Below are 23,032 nucleotides of genomic sequence, written 5' to 3'. Positions count from 1 at the left end.
CACTGTGGGGTGGGGGCGAGATACCGGTTGGTGAGCAGTTGTATTCTCTTCCTTTTTATTTCCTTTATCATTATTACTGTTAGTGGTAGCAGTAGTGATTTGTGTTATACCTTAGTTATTAAACTGTTCTTATCTCAACCCGTGGGAGCTGCATTCTTTTGATTCTCCTCCCCGTCCTTCCAGAAGCGGAGGGAAGAATGGTGTTGGGGGAAGTGGACTGCGTGGTTCTGATTTACGGCCTGGGCTTAAACCATGACACTTACCTATGATCTCTTGGCAACTTAGTCTCTCTAATAACCTTCACAAAGGACTTTTTTCAACAGTTTTTTGCAAATGCATACTGTACCAACCATACCAAATTTGTTTATGTGCTCAAGTGATTTCTTCATACAAGAAATGAATATGAGATATGGCTCCCTTTTACTAAAGACACATTAACTGTTCCCAATTTTATCATGTTTATCCATATATTTAGTGTGACCATTTTCTAGCATTTCAAGATGTTTACCCAACATGAAAGTGGAAGTTAGTTGTCTGTACTTCTGTGTGTTCCCTTGGATCTTTTTGCAAGTCCCTATTAAGCAGGTACCAAAATTAATTAAAATGGTTACCTACAAATCATGTGTTCAGCTATGTGATATTTATTTTACTTTTGGAGCTCCTGGTTGAAAACCTTTTAACACTGCTGATTTATTGCTATTCATTGCTGCATGTCTATAATCTCTTCTACTGTTTTCACAACCTGAAACTAAAGGATGAGTCCAATGTATCACTGAGCTATACATTTACTTTGGAGCCTAGATATTAGAGGAGTAGTTGTCTATTAATTTCCTTAATTTCTGCTCAGTTTCTAGTACTAGTGGATATTGAAGTTCTGTTTAGAATTCCTTTGTGTCGTGGTGCTTAAACTTTATTAATTTTATAATTTTATATTAATTTATTAAAATTAAAATTAAAAAATAAAATTAAATTTTATATTAATTTATAATTTTATAATTTATTAATTTATATAATTATAACAATTAAGGTTTATTTTCCTGTTATGAAAATCTCACTTTTTTTTAAACACACAAATGTCTGCTAAGTTACTACTGACATGATGTACATGAGCGCACTGAAAGTCTATTACAATGCATAAGATTGTTTATTCAAACTGAAGGTTGCTGGTTTTATTAATGTACAGATGTAAGGAAATAAAACATTACCAATTACACTATGTTCATCTCAGTTTTGTTCTTTCTATGGAAACTTCAAATTTACAGAAAGAAGCTGAAGTATTACTTGTCATGTTACTCTGAAGTCTTGAAGTTTCGACCTTTAAACAGTAGTCTTTATTTCCTGTATTCATTATTTTTTCTGGTTTTGCTATGAAAAGACCTTGTGGGTTTTTTTTTGCCTAGCTACACTTACTCACCTGTAGATATAATGGTGTTTAGCTGTTTACTGTATGCTATCTGTATATAGTCATTCATCCAACCTTTTGTGATTATGTTCTGGAAAGATGATGTTGTCGAGGTGAAATTTACCCCCAAAACACAGTCAAAATTTACTAGGGACATTAAAAAGCTAATAAAGTTATAAAATGTAGATCATCCATATACTTGGAAATTATGCTGTCAGTATATGATTAGATTTCTATATAAAGAAGCTGTGAGAGAAACTGTAAGAATGTTGCATAGCATAAGACATTAAAGAAAGCAATAAACACTAGACAAGTATTCGCAAATTAGGAAGTAATGTTACAGTAATGGTTTAAAAATTATGTCTATTAATGTTATTATAAAACAATGTGATTAACACTTCAGTACTTTAAGTGAAAAAGATACTTCTAAAAGAAATTACTTCAAAAAAATGTTTTACTTCTTGACAAGGTTATAGTTTATTAATACTTCACTTTTTTTGGCTTAAAAGCCTTTTAGAGTTCAAGAAAAAAATATATACAGTCAGAGATGGATTTCATTCCTCCATAAACTGACATTTTAACAGTTACTCAAATATTTAACATACAATTTGCTCTGACAACTATTCACCAGCCAAAGTTCACCAATGTGTTTCATTACATCCTAAAATGTTTCACAAGGGTAACTTAATCCTTTTCTTAACTTCAGTTGTTGAATTCCACACCCCGGTATCCCTTAATGTTTTAATTCATTGATAGATTATTTAAATTGCAAATGACCTCCTTTTTCTCCAGGATCACCCCTCTTGGCTCTGCTTAAGCTTCAATTCACATCTTAATAAAAAAGAGATTTCATCATTTGCCTATTTAATTTTAGCAACAGCATTTTCCTTTGATCTCTCTTTGATGAGGCACTTAATGTTTCTATATCTCATACAAAACCATGTAACTGTTCATTTATGTATTTGTCCACCTTACACACTATTATTTTTTCTTGTCCATCCTCCTTCTGTCCCTTTTTTTTTCTAATTTCACAGGTTCCCATCTTGCTGGCCTTAACATTATGCAAGAATTTTTAATTTAAACAGGAATTGTTTGTTTCATTCCCTATTAAACCTTTGCTAAATCAGAGCAAAATTTTAAAGATTGAAGCTTTACTTCTCTTTTTGAGAAAAAAAAAAAAAAGGTTAAAATATTATTTTTTACTCGTTTTCTTCTCAGGTAGATCATTTTATTTAAAAATTAGAAAAAAAAAAAAACTATTAAGAACCCTATATTAAATTTATAAATATTTTAGTGTTTTAATGAAAAATAAAATAAGATGGAAATGTGTATACAAAACCCTATCCCCAGAACTGAATTTTCTTAATCCACAAATCATTGAAGCTCAGAAACACAGAATATAATAATAAGCTGATATTTATACTTTGTCACAGACACACCAGAAGGGTCAGAAATAAAGCTCTAGTCATTCTGAATTCATAACCTCTTATTTCTTCCAGTCTACTTCTTTTAGTCTCCTTTACATAGTTATTTTAGTATTTCTGGTGGTGCATCTGTTCATATATACAAACTCAACTCTGGATTCGCATTTTTGCATTTCACTCCTGACACTACAGCTGTAACAAAAACAGCAGCTACCATAAGAAATGCAAACACTGACATCCTGCAAGGTATCCAAAGACATCCAGACAGTAGCATTCATACAATTAATAGCATATACACCAGCTCAAACAGAAAAACCCTGGACAAAGGGTAAAGTAGTCCTATCTCTTGCATGATGCCTTTCTTCTCTAAGAGCCTCAACACAAGCAGATTTGGGAATTATGACCTGAAGCAAGCACGTACACCAAATGAAATTTGTGGCAAATTTGTTATTCTGCTCATGGGGTGAGGTGAGTAGCACCTGCTGAAGGATATGGCACACCAGGCACACCACATAGGTAAATGGAAAGGATTCACCAGGGGGGAGATGCCAGCCTGGAAAGGTTCTGAGGAATGGACATGCAGGGGGATGGGGACAGAGAAGTGGGTTCCTGATTGGGAAGTCTACAGGCACATACTTAAGCACAAATCTAGGTGGCTGTGGCAGTTCTGTCGCAGTCAGTGCCTTAACTGGCTGTGATGGTGAGGGCTGCTTCTCGGTGTTTGTGTTCCATGAAAACCCCCATACATAGCCATCTTGATGTTAAAAGTCTCAGCTTGACGTAGTAGAGTACCACCGTAATAAAAGTTGCCACCAGAGGGCATTAAAAACACCATAAATTAGGACTAATACTAAGAGTAGTGCTTGGAAAGACCCAGGTGAGAAAAACGGCAAAGAATGACAGGATGGTTAGACACAGAACATATGGGCCCTGCACAGTATGTGTTCACAGAAATATAACTGAATTGAAGGTGCTGAAAGTCTGGAGCTAACAATGCCAGACAGCTTCCACAGAGAAAACAAGAGTTAATATTAAATTTTACATAAGCACTCAGATAATTAGCTAATTTACATATTTCAGCCTGTAGGCCATCTACTTAATGACTAGCAAATGTTATAAAACTATGACAAAAATTACATTACATTACATTGCATTCCATTGCACACTGCACCTAGAGATCAAATGGCGATCTTTAATGTCATTGAGGGCAATAGAACTATCAGCGGGTAACAAATGCTTTACTTTGAGCAGTAGAGGTAAAGAAATTGTTGAGAGGTCTGTGCAGGTGGAGCAGAGGGGCAAAAAAAAGGGTGCCTGCAAGCATGCAAAAAGCAGAGTTCTCATTTCTGTTGCGACAGACATTTTTGCTTCATATCAGCTCAGCTGTGCAGCAGAACAAAAGACAAAAAAGAAGAGGAACCTTGTAGTTAGCAAGGTCTGTCAAGTATTAAAACCCGTATGTTAAGTTTTCCTGCAGGCTTTCCCCGGCACTGGAGGATTTTCTTCAGTGCATTCTCTCATTTCTCTTGGGAAAGAAATTAAAAAAGACCTGGGAAATGCTGTTAATAGTGAAATCACATTTCTTTTTAAAGTCTCAATGTCCCAAACAGTCAGATAAACTGAACCTCCCTACCACAGTTTGCTCTGCCTAGAGGGATCATCTAAAAGATTTATTTACTGTTTAGAGATTTTCTTTAAGGGAGCGATCTTCCTTTAGATTTTGTTGTTGCTGTTGCTGTGGTCTGAAAAGGTCTGCATACAAACATGTTATACAGGGTAAAACCAAAGAGGGCTTTTACCCCTTCAGACCAGTAGTTCAAACAGGACCACAAATACTTCAAGCAGGAGTGGGATATGCAAGAAAATGGAAAACAGCCACAGCTGAGGTAAAACCACAGTATTTCTTATTTTGACATGCATGATACTTCTGCATACTGTCACTAATGAAAAGAAAAAGGTGGAAAACTTCTTTCACGGAAAGAGATAAAACCAGAGAAAGATCCTCAAGGAAGGGTTTTTTTTAAAAAAAAAAAGTTTCTATGGAAGATACCGAAGTACATGAAAAAAAGAATATATCTGAAAATAATATGAAAAATAGAGACACACTGGCAAATGTAGTTCTAAGTTTTAGCATACCACCTCTTCAGACAGCAATTATTTATCATTATTTTTATCAGCTAATTTTTGCAGGGATTTAAAGCTGAGTGGAAGTTAGTTGTGGTTTGTGATTTTACTGCATTCTTACAAATAAATGACATCATCTACCACAATCTGTGTTGTCACATACATTTTTCTAACGTTTCAGGCTCCAGATACTCACAGGTTTAGTACTTCCTTTAGTTGACAGCACAGCTGATCTTACCTGTTCCTGCCCGTTTAGAAATATGAGGTTCAAATATAGCACCCAACAGAGCAGTGTGACAGCAGAGAACTTTTAGCTGGTGAGCAGCCTGCCTGAAAAAGAGACACACAGATTCCTTTGTTCACCTTATATTATTCATATATGTTACTATAAGTTTCAATTCTGGCTTCTTGTTATTCAAAATTCAAAATGTTACAGGAGGTTCAACTTTTCCATCTGAAGTGCATGGCACTGGCAGAGAGACAACATCCCCTGAACCAAAAGAAAAATGAAGTGACTATCACCTAAGCAGTTTAATTTGGTTTGTTTCTTTAGGAAAAATATAAATTTCTGTAACATATACCTAATTATAGTATCAGAAGCTGCATTTGTAGTGTTCAAATGGTGCTTATTTTATAAATATTACAATAGAATATTTTTCATAGTAATAACACATAGCATAATTAATATAATACATTTTATCTAATATGGTCATTTATGAAGTCCTTTACAGTGAAATTATTTTTCAATTTAATAGTAACAATATATTTAAATTTTCTGCAACTCCATTTACCTTAGGAAAAATTATTTCTTTTTCTGCTGCATTCAGATAATAATGACTAGAAAGAATATTAAATGTTTTAAGAAATTTATAGAAATATGACTTTAAATAGACATTAGTCCACAGTCTAATACAAAGCTATGAGACATTTAGAATCTGTTTTTGAATTTGTTAATACAAAATATCTTTCACACAGATGTTTCTTATCTAGATTTCTATCAGATCTTCAAACCTCCAGCAATCCTCATGGTTTTCTATAAGGTAATTTTTTTTTAAGAGTAAGAGGTCTCATCTGGCATTATTAATTAGGTTTGTACAAATAAAAAGAGGAAGTCAGATTTGGAAACCACTCTTTACCACTGAGTTGATAACTCTGCCCGTTTTGTCTGTCTTGGCGTGCTTTCAGTTGAGTTGTCATGTATGATGAACTAACGACATCCAGTGTTTGTTCTAATTTCTCTTTCAACAAATGCATCATATCATAAAATTCACAAAATTCAAGACCATTAACACAACAGTCAAAGAACACACAGTATTTAGGACACTGTGACAAATGCAAATACTATTAATTCACTGAAATACTACTAGTGATGCAAAATAAATCAACTTACCTTAACAGTCCCTAGAGAACTTGAGTAATAACTTTTAACAATCTAACACTGCCCTAATATACCCCCCATAAAAAAACCCAACAAACCAACAACAAGGAAAATATGTCAAGATCCTTCAAAATGTGTAATATGAAGACAACCATACTGTCATTATCCTCAGTAGTGCTGTATGCATGCAGAAAATAAATCCAGTAACATAAAAATTCTTCTGGAGATGAGAAAAAACAGATAGTAACATTTTATTAAAAAAACCTTCAAGATCAAGTGGCAAGAACTCTGGGGTTTTGCTGTGGAGTTTTGTGTAGTTTACAAGCTGAGAAATTGGCTACAATCTGGAGAATATTTTTTTTTTATCTGTTAGTTTCTAGATTCAGTGATGTTTCCCAGAAGCAAAGGTTTACACTATCTATCAGGTACAAAGGCTTGATAAACTGCCACAGTACAACAGATGTCACTGTAGTATATTTTTAATATATATATATATAAAATATATATTTTTTTGCATATATGTATACCTATATAATCCAAATGCAGCTCCGTTCTTGTCTTAAAAGTAATCAAGTATCCAGTCGCCTACCACAGTTATGTAGCTCTTAAAAACTATTAGAAATGTTGATATTCCCTTGAAGGCAAACCACAGAAAAGAATATGCCATCTTAACTGAATCTTAAATTGTTTGCTCATGAGAAGCAAAAATACTTGGGAATCATGCCAAAAGTTGTGGGGATTTTCAACTTAGGATCCATATATTTAATGATTACTGAGTCTTAGAAATCATCATTGCCTTCCTCTAGCAGTCAGACTTTTGAAGTACTATTGCTGACACTCTGAAAGGCATTTGTTATTTCAGTGGTTCTTTCTCTGTATTTTTTGCTATTTTCCCAGGCATTAGCAACAACAACAGTTTCAAGAAGTTCTTCATGCTCAGAATCTATAATAGAATTATTTCAAATTATACTGTTCTTATGCAGACCCCAAATTGCAAACATTTTTTAAGAAATTAAAAGCTACTTCTGCATGTGCAACAGTATGTTTGATTTCAATTAATGCTATCTTTACCATTCCAGTCAAATTTGCATTTCTATTCGTGTTGTCAGTTGTAAAGTCTTTTCTTCTAGCGCATTGCTTGCCTTCCTTGATGAAAAGTTTCCATCAGTGTCAGGGTCATGATCCACTTTCCAGACATTTTTAACATTACATTAGTTGTAATTGGTAGATTTGCCCTTAGATGGTGATAATTCTGCTTGTACTGTGTTGTTTTTGTATTAGACCAATAAAACCTAGATATTATGCCTCATACATCTAGTATATAGCCTCTGAAAAACAGATGGAAGATGGAAGAGAATTCTTATTAGAAAACAGAACAATGCCTGCATAGGATTATTTAAGTTCATTTTTACCTATTTTGGAAATATATTCAAAATGTACTATTTTGCATTTCAGCAGTAGTCGGAACAGTTTGTACACTGGGTTTGTAAAGAAATTTAAGATGTTTTTCCTTAAAATATTCTTTATTGTCATTGAGCAGTTATCAGCAAAGGTAGCTCAAGATCCAGCAGTCAGAATCCTTTAGGCTGTGCCAGCCTGACCAGGTTCTTGTCTTCAGGTAGAAGAAGGTAGTATCAGAGGGAACTGACACCTCAGATTCAACTGAAGTGTTTTCCATCTCAGTTTTGCCCTAAAATTCTCATTCACATCTTCTCCAATCTGCAAAGAAAGGTTTTTATCTTTTCAATACTGTCACCAGAGTCTGGGACTTCGAAAATACACAAGTACCACAGCAAAGTCTGCTAATGGTTGGACTTTTCCAAACATAAGCAGTCAAGTCTCAAGAGAAATTTCCATAGAAACTGGTAGGATCTATGCCTTGTACCTGTTGTAGTACTAACTAGACCCAAAACCTGTATGTAACAAGCAGGTAGTTGTTATTCAGAGGAATTAACTCTCACATATGTTTTCTTTCTTGAGTGCCATTTTACAAAATATACAAACATAAAAAGTGTATCTTGGAAAATATCACTCAGAAGCTGGCACAAACCGTATAGTATTGGTCAAAGTTATATTTGCCTTTTTCAGTGTGGAGGTTTATTTTAAAATGATAATTTGTTTGCTGGCTTAATTGCTTAGAAATAGAGTTGAGATTTCTTCTGAAAGCCAAATGAGTTTCTTTTTTTCCTTGTTCATTAGGCAGAAAAAGGATAAACAGTAATGTAAAATAGGCCATGAGCAGTCACCTTGAAATGGCTAATGGTAGTTAGTTGGAAGCCTCTAGTATAGTTCTGGATTTATACATAAAATACTGGAGTTAAGTGTTTTCTTATTTTTAATAATAAAGGGAGGAACACCGGACTTTATTATCCTTTTGCCAGCTTTAAAACTTCAGTTGCCTGAAAATCAAGGTGTCGTGGTTTAAGCCCAGGCCGTAAATCAGAACCACGAAGTCTACTTCCCCCCCCCCACTCCCCAGAGGGATGGGGAGGAGAATCGAAAGAATGTAACTCCCACGGGTTGAGATAAGAACAGTCCAGTAACACAGGTATAACACAAATCACTACTGCTGCCACCAATAATAATAATGATAAGAGAAATAACAAGGGAAGAAAATATGATACCGCTCGCCGGAAAAGAGCCCGACCGAAAAGAGGACGTGCCCTTCCGGGTAGCTCCCAGTTACATCCCCGGGCATGACGTGCTGTGGTATGGAATACCTCTTTGGGTAGTTTGGGTCAGGCGTCCTGTTCCTGCTTCCTCCCGGCCCCTCCTCCTCCCTGGCAGAGCATGAGACTCACAAAGTCCTTGGTCAGTCTAAACATCAGTGCTATCAGCTCTGTTCCGAGGCTGAAAGTCAAAAACACAGTGCTGCAACAGCTACTAAGAAGGAGAAAAACTGACTGCTACTGCTGAACCCAGGACAGTATCCACTCCTTATTCCATACCATTCACATCATGCTCAGATCCCACATTTTCCATATACCCTCACTCTCATTTCAGTGCACTGTTATCTTAGTGCACGGACCAATTCCTATAAAGCTACTGAGTCCGTTCGGTTCATGATGTTGGGCTCCATCTCTTGTAACAGTCTTTCAGAGCAGGAGAAGCTGTGTGCAGTGTTGGATCGTTGCCTGCTGATGCTGATCATTCCTTTACTGTAGAACTCATCCGGTTCTATCAAAGTTCATTCTCTGTTGGGATGATGGTCGGAGGGAAGTCAGGGCCAGTCGCTGGTGCCCTGCAGACTTCTAGTTGATGGCTATAGCAGGCAACAGCATACAATTGAGTTCATTGTCTGTTTTCCCCTAAAATCAAATCCCCTTGAGGTACGCATCGGACTTCCCCATCTTCCCACATTACCCACCAAGTATATCCAGGTCCCTGAGCAAAAGCAATCCCATGAGTGGGTTTGCCTCTACCTGAAGCAGGAATAACCCAGACTGTCTTCCCCAGCAAATTCTTCATGTGCACCACAGGAACTTTGTCCCCCTCTACAATATGTAAAAGTTCTGACTGGGCTGGGCTAGCCCTGTTGGCAGATCCTCTGGTGTTGACCAACCAGGTGGCCTTTGGTAAGTGTGTATCCCAATGCTTGAAAGTTCCCCCACCCATTGCTCTCAGTGTAGTTTTTAACAGCCCATTATACCGTTCGATTTTCCCAGAGGCTGGTGCATGGTAGGGGATGTGATATACCCACTCAATGCCATGCTCTTTGGCCCAAGTGTCTATAAGGTTATTCCGGAAATGAGTCCCATTGTCTGATTCAATTCTTTCTGGGGTGCCATGTCGCCACAAAATCTGGTTCTCAAGGCCCAGGATAGTGTTCCTGGCAGTGGCATGGGGCACAGCGTATGTTTCCAGCCATCCGGTGGTTGCTTCCACCATGGTAAGCACATGGCGCTTGCCTTGGTGGGTTGGTGGGAGTGTGATATAATCAATCTGCCAGGCCTCCCCATATTTGTACTTCAGCCATCGTCCTCCATACCAAAGAGGCTTTAACCGTTTGGCTTGTTTAATTGCAGCACATGTTTCACACTCATGAATAACCTGGGCAATAGTGTCCATTGTTAAGTCCACCCCTCGATCACGGGCCCATCTCTATGTTGCATCTCTGCCCTGATGGCCTGAAGTGTCATGGGCCCACTGGGCCAAAAATAATTCACCTTTATGTTGCCAATCTAAGTCCATCTGAGCCACTTCAATCTTAGCAGCTTTATCCACTTGTTGGTTGTTCTGGTGTTCCTCAGTGGCCCGACTCTTGGGTACATGGGCGTCTACATGGCGTACCTTCACCACCAGGTTCTGCACCCGGGCAGCGATATCTTGCCACAGTGCAGCAGCCCAGATGGGTTTACCTCTGCGTTGCCAGTTGCTCTGCTTCCATTGCTGCAACCACCCCCACAGGGCATTTGCCACCATCCATGAGTCAGTATAGAGATAAAGTACTGGCCACTTTTCTCGTTCAGCAATGTCCAGGGCCAGCTGGATGGCTTTCACCTCGGCAAACTGACTCGATTCACCCTCTCCTTCAGCAGTTTCTGCAACTTGTCGTTGAGGACTCCATACAGCTGCCTTCCATCTCCGATGCTTTCCCACAATACGGCAGGACCCATCAGTAAACAAGGCATACTGCCTTTCGCTTTCTGACAGTTTATTATATGGTGGGGTCTCTTCAGCACGCATCACCTCCTCCTCTGGTGACATTCCAAAATCTTTGCCCTCTGGCCAGTCCATGATGACTTCTAGAATGCCTGGACGACCGGGATTTCCTATTCGAGCTTGTTGTGTAATTAGTGCAGCCCATTTACTCCATGTCGCATCGGTTGCATGATGTGTAGAGGAGACCCTGCCTTTGAACATCCAGCCCAGAACGGGCAACCAGGGTGCCAGGAGGAGCTGTGCTTCAGTGCCAATCACCTCCGAAGCAGCTCGAACCCCTTCATAGGCTGCCAGTATCTCTTTCTCAGTTGGGGTATAGCTGGCCTCAGATCCTTTGTATCCCCGACTCCAAAAGCCGAGGGGTTGACCTCGAGTCTCCCCTGGAGCTTTCTGCCACAGGCTCCAGGTAGGACCATTCTCCCCAGCTGCGGTGTACAGTACATTTTTTACATCTGGCCCAGTCCGGACTGGTCCAAGGGCTACTGCATGAACTATCTCACGTTTAATTTGCTCAAAGGCTTGTTGTTGCTCAGGGCCCCATTTAAAATCATTCTTCTTCCGGGTCACATGATAGAGAGGGCTTACAATCGAACTGTAATTTGGGATGTGCATTCTCCAGAACCCCACAGCACCCAAGAAAGCTTGTGTTTCTTTCTTATTAGTTGGTGGAGACATTGCTGTTATTTTGTTCATCACATCTGTAGGGATCTGGCGACGTCCATCTTGCCATTTTATTCCCAAAAACTGAATCTCCTGTGCAGGTCCCTTGACCTTACTCCGTTTTATGGCAAAACCAGCTTTCAGCAGGATTTGGATTATTTCCCTCCCTTTCTCAAAGACTTCTTCCGCTGTATCACCCCACACAATAATGTCATCAATGTACTGCAGGTGTTCTGGAGCTTGCCCCTGTTCCAGTGCATTCTGGATCAGTCCATGGCAGATGGTAGGGCTGTGTTTCCACCCCTGGGGCAGTCAGTTCCAAGTGTACTGGACACCCCTCCAAGTAAAAGCAAACTGTGGCCTACACTCTGCTGCCAAAGGAATTGAGAAGAATGCATTGGCAATATCAATCGTGGCATACCACTTGGCTGCCTTTGACTCCAGTTCATACTGAAGGTCTAGCATGTCCAGTACAGCAGCACTCAATGGTGGTGTGACTTCATTCAGGCCACGATAGTCTACTGTTAGTCTCCACTCTCCGTTAGACTTTCGCACTGGCCATATGGGGCTATTAATACTGTCCTGGGTTCAGCAGTAGCAGTCAGTTTGTCTCCTTCTTAGTAGCTGTTGCAGCACTGTGTTTTTGACTTTCAGCCTCAGAACAGAGCTGATAGCACTGATGTTTAGACTGACCAAGGACTTTGTGAGTCTCATGCTCTGCCAGGGAGGAGGAGGGGCCGGAAGGAAGCAGGGACAGGACGCCTGACCCAAACTACCCAAAGAGGTATTCCATACCACAGCACGTCATGCCCGGGGATGTAACTGGGAGCTACCCGGAAGGGCACGTCCTCTTTTCGGTCGGGCTCTTTTCCGGCGAGCGGTATCATATTTTCTTCCCTTGTTATTTCTCTTATCATTATTATTATTGGTGGCAGCAGTAGTGATTTGTATTATACCTGAGTTACTGGACTGTTCTTATCTCAACCCGTGGGAGTTACATTCTTTCGATTCTCCTCCCCATCCCTCTGGGGAGTGGGGGGGGGGGAAGTAGACTGCGTGGTTCTGATTTACGGCCTGGGCTTAAACCACGACAGTTCTTTTTGGCGCCCAACGTGGGGCAGGAAGGGTTGAGATAACAACAGATCTGACTGAGGCACAATGCTGATTTATGGGCTCTCAAAGTTGTTCTTTTTGATACCACAGTTTCAGTATGTCGTAGCTTGCTTGGAGCCGGTATTTGCTGCGTTAGTGTTTATCAAGTGTGGGCCTTGGGCTAAGGTTCTTGTTTCATTGTATTTTATGGTAATGGCTTGTAATACGGGGGGGCTCTGGCAGCAGGGCGGGATGGACGTGGCCGTGGACTTGTACCTGGCCGTCCCGCTGCTCTTCACTGTCCTGGCCCTCGTCCTCGCCTCCGTCTTTGTGAGGCTGCGGGGAGCTGAGGGGGAGCGGCCCCGGGAGCCGGCGGCGGCCGAAGCGGCCCGGGAGAGCGGCTCCAGCGATCAAGCGGCGGCGGGAGCCGGGCCGGAGGCCGGGAAGGAGGCGGCTGCCGAGCAGCGGGAGGAGGCGGCTGCCGAGCAGCGGGAGGAGGCGGCTGAGGAGCCGAGCCCCACAGCTGAGCCCAGCCCCGCGGCGGCCGAGAGCATTCCCCAGCAGCAGCCCAGCCAGCCCCACGTTGGGTGCCAAAAAGAACTGTCGTGGTTTAAGCCCAGGCCGTAAATCAGAACCACGCAGTCTACTTCCCCCTCCCCACTCCCCAGAGGGATGGGGAGGAGAATCGAAAGAATGTAACTCCCACGGGTTAAGATAAGAACAGTCCAGTGACTCAGGTATAACACAAATCACTACTGCTGCCACCAATAATAATAATGATAAGAGAAATAACAAGGGAAGAAAATATGATACCGCTCGCCGGAAAAGAGCCCGACCGAAAAGAGGACGTGCCCTTCCGGGTAGCTCCCAGTTACATCCCCGGGCATGACGTGCTGTGGTATGGAATACCTCTTTGGGTAGTTTGGGTCAGGCGTCCTGTTCCTGCTTCCTCCCGGCCCCTCCTCCTCCCTGGCAGAGCATGAGACTCACAAAGTCCTTGGTCAGTCTAAACATCAGTGTTATCAGCTCTGTTCCGAGGCTGAAAGTCAAAAACACAGTGCTGCAACAGCTACTAAGAAGGAGACAAACTGACTGCTACTGCTGAACCCAGGACACAAGGTCTGAATTAATCTGATAGTCTGATCTTGTAAATTGCCTTTCCCCACTAAAGCTGTCTGCTTTCCATAGGAGCACAGGAGAAAGGTGCAAATTCCCTGAATCACTCTTCCTTTGTGCCCAGTGCCAGTGCAGTTATACGGGTAACAGGATTAAATGAAACAGTCTTTACACAAAGTTGTTTTTCCTAACCTTTTTACCTGAGGAATTATCCAACAGTAAGTACAATATGTTCAAGGGCCATAAGCAGGAATCCTGTCAGCATTTCTGGAAAGAGGAAAGGTGCATAATCCTTTCTGTCATCTTCTCTCATTTTCTTCCTAAATCTAGGAAAAACAGTTGCAGCAGTACATTCAAAATATAGGCATTTGTTATCTTTGAAATCTGCAGAAAAATTGAATAAAATGCAAGTCTGGAAACAATTACACTGAAGCGTCATCTTTTGTAAGCTTGCTTTAACAAATACTTCAGCTACAGAAAGACAATGATTTTTCAAGACATTTTTGTCTGCAAGCTTGTTCCTAAGAAAGTAAGGTTCTCCAAACAGAAGAAGGAAGGAAACAGCTAGAATGCTAGAATGCTTTTTCCTCATCTGTTTTGTAGTCAAAATGAAAACAAAACCAAACAAACATTTCAGCAATAGGCTATGCAAAAAATAGACAGTTTACAGAATGGCATCTGAGCCAGAGATATGCTGTTAGCTGTGAATTAGTAGATTTCATTGTTTCTAGCTTGGTAACTCCTACATAAAGCAAACTTAACCTTGTTAAGTTTAGTATCATTTCACAACATCCTAAACCCAAATTCAGATCAATTACATTCACATTATGAATGTCAGTTGTGTACACTTGGACTCTTCTAATAATGGTAAAGGGTAAAAAGACAACTAACTGCCACCAGTAAATCTGCTACCCATTTTTATTACTGCAGTTCTTTGAGTTCCTTTCTATAAATTCAACTTCAGAAATCTGCAGGGTGCAGTAATTACACCAAGACATGAGAAAGTCCCACATTTCAGTCTAAAACCACATCTCCAGAATACTGATGAAGAGGAAAAATAAGAACAAGAAAACAAATATGCCAATATTACATACTGCTGCAGTCCCCTTGGTGGGCTATATGATACTACTTCATGAATAAAGATGGAGTAAACTACATTTGTAGCATAATAAGAAAAGGTAATTAGTGCCATCTATTCACCACAGTTAGAATTTGACTAGAACAATTTGATTACTTTTATCACATTTTAAACTTTGAGTAAGATTTCCAGCTCTGTAATCCAGTTAGTGGCAAAGTGTGGAGAATATAAGTCAGCTTCCCGATATGATTGATGAGTATGTGCTCTGCAGCAAAGGAACTGAGAAAAAAATACAGACCTCATAATATAGACACTGTCTGCTTGCTTTAAAGCAAATCTATTCTAAATCAGTTTGAATCCTTCAGCATGACTAAAATATAAGCTTAGTATTTTCTCTGCACAAACAGGAAATGGAAAACTGTTCATAGGAAAGAGGAGCCCTTTTTTTTGGTTTGAATTTAATACTATGATCTTTCTGATATGCATTAATTATTTATATTTTGTTAACCCCCCAGCTTGCTGAGATTTGGGCTCTAGTCATGCTGGCTGTTACACAAACACAGAGCTAATTACAATGATAGACTACTTCAAATTCGAATCTAAATTTATTGACAAAATGTTGAGTGATACACCCTGAGACAATGACAAGCGTAGGAATTTAAACACACACTCAGATCTTCACTACCACTGATGTCAGAGAAGCCTGGCAAAGTGAGGCACAGGGTTCGCATGAGGGGCATATCATAGTCTGCACTAACCAAAACTCCCATTGTTACTCTGAGTCTAAGAGACTCTGTATAAGGTTAGAGGCTCTTCTCCCAAGAGCTAAAATCCAACTCCATTCAGATCCACAACTTGATCTCAAGTAGTAATGGCAAAACCACGAAAACAGAAAAGCCCCTCAATCTCTTTGAAGGAGGGGTGCCATTTAATGACCTACCTACTCTGCACTTGTAATCCGCAAAAGTACCAGGAAATTAATTATCCCAATTGGTTTATTATGATCCTGCCCCTATCAAGAGTGGAAGCTTTGCAGAAAGAAAATTTTATCATCCAGAGCTTTGCTTATCATGCTTTCAAATTTCTCTTTTTTGTTTCCTGCAAAATTAAGGTTATTAAAGGAACTTACTATTATTTTGACAGTGATATGAGAATTTTGTATTGTATCATTCTAAGGAAGAAGATTTTTCTGTAGACGAAAATGCAGAAGCTTTTCCTAGATGATCAAATAACTGATTATATTGCATCCTGTTATGACTAATCATACTGTTTTCTGATCTGATTTTTTTTATAAACACTCGTGTGGTGTGTAGTTTTATTGCAATGATATAGCTTTATGTGTCAGAATACAAATTATATTTCTTTATAAAATATTTAAAATGTGGTGGGATTACTGTTTTTATATTTGATTTCCACCCACGGTGTTTTGCGGACTTCTTTATGACAAGATTTTTCTTCTTTTTTGTATGTGTTGTGGTATAGAAGCACTTACATTTTTCCTGCCATTTCTGCTGGTGGTCTGCAATTTTTCTTTCAAAAAGACAAACCTAGAAAACATTCAGCAGTAAGGGTAGGGAATTGCCTAGGGTTGCAATCTAGGAAGTGAAATGAGAGGATTTAAATCAAATCCTAATTTGGATTAAAACATTGCTTTAATGATCTCCAAACCTGCAGTTTCAGGTTTACATGTGTTCAGCTGAAGGGATCTTTATTTCCATGACGAGTGTTTTGATCCTGCCATCTGCAGACTGGGTGTTCAATGCACGTTCATCTAGTGGTTTGATTCCTTTGGAACACCCAGTGTACACATATCTACTTTGTATAGGTAGTTAAATAAATAGAAGGTAGATTTAGACAACATACTAGGAAGAAATTCCTCACTATGAGGGTGGTGAGGCACTGGCACAGGTTGCCAAGAGAAGCTGTGGCTGCTCCATCCCAGGAAGCGTTGAAGGCCAGGTTGGATGGGGCTTTGAGCAATCTGGTCCAGTGGAAGGTGTCCCTGCCTAAGGTAGGGGGCTGGAACTAGATAATCTTTAAGGTTCCTTCCATCCCAAACCATTCTGTGATCCTATGAAGTACTGTATTTATGAGTGTTATTTTCTATTTAAGGATTTCAATGTGATTTTCAAAACATAAAAATAATTACTACTCCACCAAATGGATGAAAATTATCTCCTTTTTTTGAACAGAAATACTGAAGCCCTGAATAATTTAATCAACAGGCTTAAAATTCCAGAGGAAATATGAAATACTCCTAGTAACAGCATGAAAACTCAAAACTCCAGCCTTTACTCTGAAATCCATATATACATTTGTGGCTTTTCATTACGTTTGCGCATCTAATAATGCTTATCCATTTCATCACATAGTTCCTCTGTAATGTTAGTAGTTCCATTATCCCCGATTTACAGGTTTAAAAATAGTATATGTGATTTAGATGAAATATGGGCACCTGAGCTAAAAATTAGATCTTCAAAATTATTGCACTTCTATGTCTTGTCTCTGGAGGCATCTGATGCATTCACTTTGGGCCTGATCTTGATTTCTTTCCTCTATTAAAAATAATGATTTTCAACAGAAGACAGCTGCCTGATAGCACTTTATGGAGAGAGAAATAGAGTAGCAGGAAAGCTAGTCAGCAAAAAGAGGAATTCCCTCTTTCTGGCTTGAAACATATTTCACAATAAAAGATTCTGGGTGTGGACCCCCTGTAGGGGATAATAACGTTAGGCTGCCTAAGGAGGGCATCTGAGTTTTGAAGAGAGGTTTTAAACCATTTCCTTTGTCTCGGTATCTTTATGATCAGACTACTTAGAGCTATATTTTTCCCTCGGTTGAGCATACTGTTTTTCTGCAGTTTCTCAGTGATAGCCAAAAGTTATGTGTACAACTGCAGGACAAAATTACAGAAGTACTTCCATAAGTAAAGAGAAATATCCAAACCTGAATTATTGCTGTGGTGGAGAATTTAGTCTGTTCTAAACTGCTGGTTGTTCTTTGGGCAGACTTCAAGGCTTACAAACTGCTTGACAAAACACAAACCAATTCTCTTTTTTCTCTGAAAAGCAGTACTTGCCAGCAAGCTCAGGTTGGAAACAAATACTTAGTCTGTGTGACCTCAGAAAGGTCATATAAACCTAGAGCCTTTCTTCTTTTCATTAATCATATTTTCCACTTCCCTTAAATACTATTATGAAAAAAAGCAGCCTTTAATGCTGAATTAATGTTCCAAATATTCCTGAGCATTGAGGCATTGTTTCAGTAGTTTTAAGGTATAGTTGCTGCAAAAGATGAGAAAATGCCAATTAGCATAATGTAAGTCTACAGAGCATGTAATACGGCAGAGAAAAGAGTATAACTGAGTAATAATGTAGAGGTGTCTCCAGATAGAACAACCCCCCACAGGCAGCGTTATCCCATTCCTTGTCAGACTGGCCATGGGACTGCAGGGGAACCAGCACGATCATAGGAAAACATGTGCCCATGTGAACTAGTGCAGTTGGCTGCAGCTGTATGAACTAGGTAAGCCATGAAAGATTTTTTTGTGTGTATTAAAGATTACACTGTATGATTTTCTGTGAGAAGTTAAGTGATGTTATCTCCCTCTGCATCTTCACTGGGATGAGTCTGGAAAAGCTGTATTCCATTGGTCTCTCCACATACCTTGGATAACAGTAAGTATGAGGGACTGCGAACTGGCTGAAGGAGAGAAGCCAGAGAGTTGTAGTCTATGGGGCGGAGTCTAGTTGGAGGCCTGTATCTAGTGGAGTGCCTCAAGGGTCAGTATTGGGACCAGTATTATTTAATATATTCATCAATGATTTAGATGAGGGAATTGAGTGTACTGTCAGCAAGTTTGCTGATGACACTAAGCTGGGAGGAGTGGCTGACACGCCAGAAGGCTGTGCTGCCATCCAGCGGGACCTGGACAGGCTGGAGAGTTGGGCAGGGAATAACTTGATGAAATATAACAAGGGAAAGTGTAGAGTCCTGCATCTGGGCAGGAACAACCCCAGGTTCCAATATAGGTTGGGGAACGACCTGTTAGAGAGCAGTGTAGGGGAGAGGGACCTGGGGGTCCTAGTGGACGGCAGGATGACCATGAGCCAACACTGTGCCCTTGTGGCCAGGAAGGCCAATGGCATCCTGGGGTGTATTAGAAGGGGGATGGTCAGTAGATCAAGAGAGGTCCTCCTTCCCCTCTACTCTGCCCTGGTGAGACCGCATCTGGAATATTGTGTCCAGTTCTGGGCCCCTCAGTTCAAGAAGGACAGGGACCTGCTGGAGGGAGTCCAGCGCAGGGCAACTAAGATGATTAAGGGAGTGGAGCATCTCCCTTATGAGGAAAGGCTGAGGGAGCTGGGTCTCTATAGTTTGGAGAAGAGGAGACTGAGGGGTGACCTCATCAATGTTTACAAATATGTAAAGAGTGAGTGTCAGGATGATGGAGCTAGGCTTTTCTCAGTGATGTCCGGTGACAGGACAAGGGGTAATGGGTACAAACTGGAACACAAGAGGTTCCACTTAAACTTGAGAAGAAACTTCTTCTTAGTGAGGGTGACGGAACTCTGGAACAGGCTGCCCAGGGGGGTTGTGGAGTCTCCTTCTCTGGAGACATTCAAAACCCGCCTAGACACATTCCTATGTAACCTTATCTAGGTATTCCTGCTCCAGCAGGGGGATTGGACTAGATGATCTTTTGAGGTCCCTTCCAATCTCTGGCATACTGTGATACTGTGACTGTATGGACTATAGTCACAAATATTGTCTGAGAAGTGAAAACACTTCTTGCATTCAGAGAGTTTAAAATGCCAATCTTTCAGTCTTCTCACCTTTTTTTTTCTTTTAAGAGCAAAGCAAATTTGCAAATTATTTCCCCTCAAGTATACAAATGACTTTGCAGGCAGAAATTAAAATACTTTTAGCAGAGAAGGATGTATTACATAGCAGAATACAATATAAGTGGCCAAGCAGTATGATGCACTACTAGGCACATGCCCATATTAGTTAGGTCTGTGGAGAAGATAAGACTGTCTTGTGCAGATTCCCTCAATGACGCCCCTAAATGGCACTGACAATCGTCCTTATTCAACATTGTGTAAAGTCTCATCCAGAAGCATATGTAGACTTTCACAGAATCGTAGAATAGTTTGAGTTGGAAGGGACCTTCAAAGCTCATCTAATTCAACCCCTCTGCAGTAAGCAAGGACATCTTCAAATAGATCAGGTTGCACAGAAGCACATCCAACCTGACCTTCAAAGTCTCCAGGGATGAGGTATCCACATTTCTGGGCAACTTGTGCCAGTGTCTCATCACCCTCACAGTAAAGATGTTTTTCCTAAAATCAAATCTAAATCTCCCCTCTGTCAGTTTAAAGCCATTCCCACTTGTTAAGTCACTACAGGCCCTTGTAAAAAGTCCCTCACCAGATTTCTCACAGCCCTCCTTTAGGGACTGGAAGGCTGCTGTAAGGTCTCCCCAGAGCCTTCTCTTCTTCAGGCAGAACAAGCCCAACTCTCTCAGCCTGTCTTCATACAGTAGGTGCTCCAGCCCCCTGATCATCTCTGTGGTCTTCTCAGGAGTCACTCAAGCAGGTCCACAGTGTTGGGGTCCCCAGAGCTGGATGCAGTACTGCAGATGGGTTCTCACTAGAGCGTAGTAGAGGGCCTCCCTTGACCTGTTGGTCACACTGCTGGTGATGCAGCCCAGCATACAGTTGGCTTTCTGGGCTGCAAGCACACACTGCTGGCTCATGTTGAGCCTCTCGTCAACCAACATCCCCAACAATCCTCCTCAGGGCTGCTCTGAATTCATTCTCTCCCCAGCCTGTGTTCTTGTTTGGGGTTGCCCTGACCAGGTCCAGGACCTTGCACTTGGCCTTGTCGAGCTTCATGAGGTTTACACTGACTCATCTCTCAAGATTGTCAAGGTCCCTCTGGATGGCATCTTTTCCCTCCAGTGCATCAATCGCACCACACATCTTGCTCTCAATCCCGCATATTAGGGGTTTTAATCATAAAAGGTTGATATTATATTTCTAGGTCCTATATAATTTTCTATCATCACTAATACCTTTTCTCTGTTAAGAAGCAGTGTTTCTGGTCATCAATCCTCAGAAATATCTGCTTACTTCCTTCAGAAATTAATATTATTAATCTTTGTGTATTGTTTTAGATCTTCATGTCCCTGTTATCAATATGTACAGGAAATGTGTGCTATGTTCAAAACCTGCAAACTTTAATTAAGATTTTTTTTTCATCAGCCCCACTGGGTTTAATATGTTTTTGTTATTAATAAAAAAAAAGAAGTACTGCAACTCATCCTGGGTTGCAAAAGAATCCTTTTTTCTCGGGAGCTGCACCTAAACCATCGCGCTTTAGACTGGAACAAACAGTATCATTGCATATCAGATGACGTGAACTTGCCTTTCGGATTTACACAGACTTCTAATTTAGTGCAGATTGAGGTCATATATGTGATTGTATATTCATTGTCACAATAGAAAATCCTTGCATGCTTCAAGATCTTGTTCATTTACAGACTCACAGAATGGCTGAGGTTGGAAGGGACAACTGGAAGTCTTTTGGTCCAACCCCCGTGCTCAGGGAAGGGGTTCATTAAAGCTTTTTGTAGACACATGAAGTAGAAAGACTTCTGCAAGGTCTAATCAATATATATAGGCTTTAGTTTTCAGAGAAAAAAACATAAATAAGAACCACATGGCTTTCAGGCATAGGGCACAGACTTCCCTCAAGAACCTGTAGGCCAGTGTGAAACACATAAAAGAATAGCTGTGGCACAGGTCTTGGAACAGATACTGTACTTGATGCAAATAGTAATGGTTATGCAAACAAATTGTAAAAAGATGCAGTTTTAAAAGAGTGCCACATGTTTCTGCTGCACCACTGAGACGCTCAACCTGTATTTTACAAAGACACTCATATTGTAACCTCATTGCTAACAGAACCACAAAGTAGGTCAAGGTTGTTGCTGAAGTGTGAGTTTCTCCCACTGCTTCTCTCCACCAAAAGCCTGAGGATCTGTCTCTCTAGATGTTCCAGGCTCACTCTTTCACTATACAGGCCAAAATGAGATTACTCAGGTCCACTGATCAATACAGAAAGATCAGCTACTAACTTTTTACAGCCATTTCATACTAAATTCAAGTATTCAGTTCACTGATTTAAACACTTCGTGCCATTATACACAAATTAACCTAAAAGAATTCTATTAAGGATTCAAATGTTATTTATACTGTATGTAAGTATGGATGATGCTACTGGTTCAGACAATGGCGCATCTCACCTAGTACCCCATTTCTGGGAGAGGTCTATGGCAGACAGCAGGGGAAGAGCCCAAACCCTGGACAAAAAAATGGCGGAATTTTTCCTCCAGTGAGCAACAACTTGCAAATTTCACATTTACTGGGGCAGAGGTGCTAGGATTGTCCACCTGAACCCTTATCTCTGCTGCAAGTCAAAGACATAGGCTTACTCTACACTTAGCAAAACAAACTGTAAAGATTTTAAGTATTCCACACATTTCATTACAAGAAAAAAAAAAAAAGTTGATGTCGCTGTTGATGCAAATTTGGGTATGGGAATAAAATTATTCTGGCTTCTAATATGTCTAAAAGAGAGGCAATACCACAGAAATTAAAAGTTATGCTTTTTCTATTTCATAATTGTACCTTCTATGCAACATGAAAAAAAAAACCAACAAAACACTACCCCATAAATTAAGTCTCCTGATATTTTAACATACATACATCGTTTTCATCACAGTCTTAAAAAAAAACAACACTTTCTCTGGGGTAGCAGTGATTAATATGACTAGTCACAGATGTCTCAAGCTATATAGAAGGAGTTGCAGATAAAATACAAGGAGGCCAATTAAGACTCTGCTCTAAAAATCGAATATGCCATTACCAAAACAGTGTGCGGACATGAGAAATATTAATATCTAAATGGCCCAAAAACTATAAATAAACACATCTTTGCTTTTACTCATTTCCTTCATATTTTTCTTTTTGCATATACTTTTGTGCAATTGTGGAATAGGAGCTATAAATGATGCAACCCATAATGTCTGA

Source organism: Psittacula echo, assembly GCF_963264785.1.
Source record: "Psittacula echo genome assembly, chromosome: 2".
Taxonomy (NCBI): domain Eukaryota; kingdom Metazoa; phylum Chordata; class Aves; order Psittaciformes; family Psittacidae; genus Psittacula; species Psittacula echo.
The sequence above is the reverse complement of the archived record's forward strand: the minus strand, read 5'-3'. Positions refer to the sequence as shown.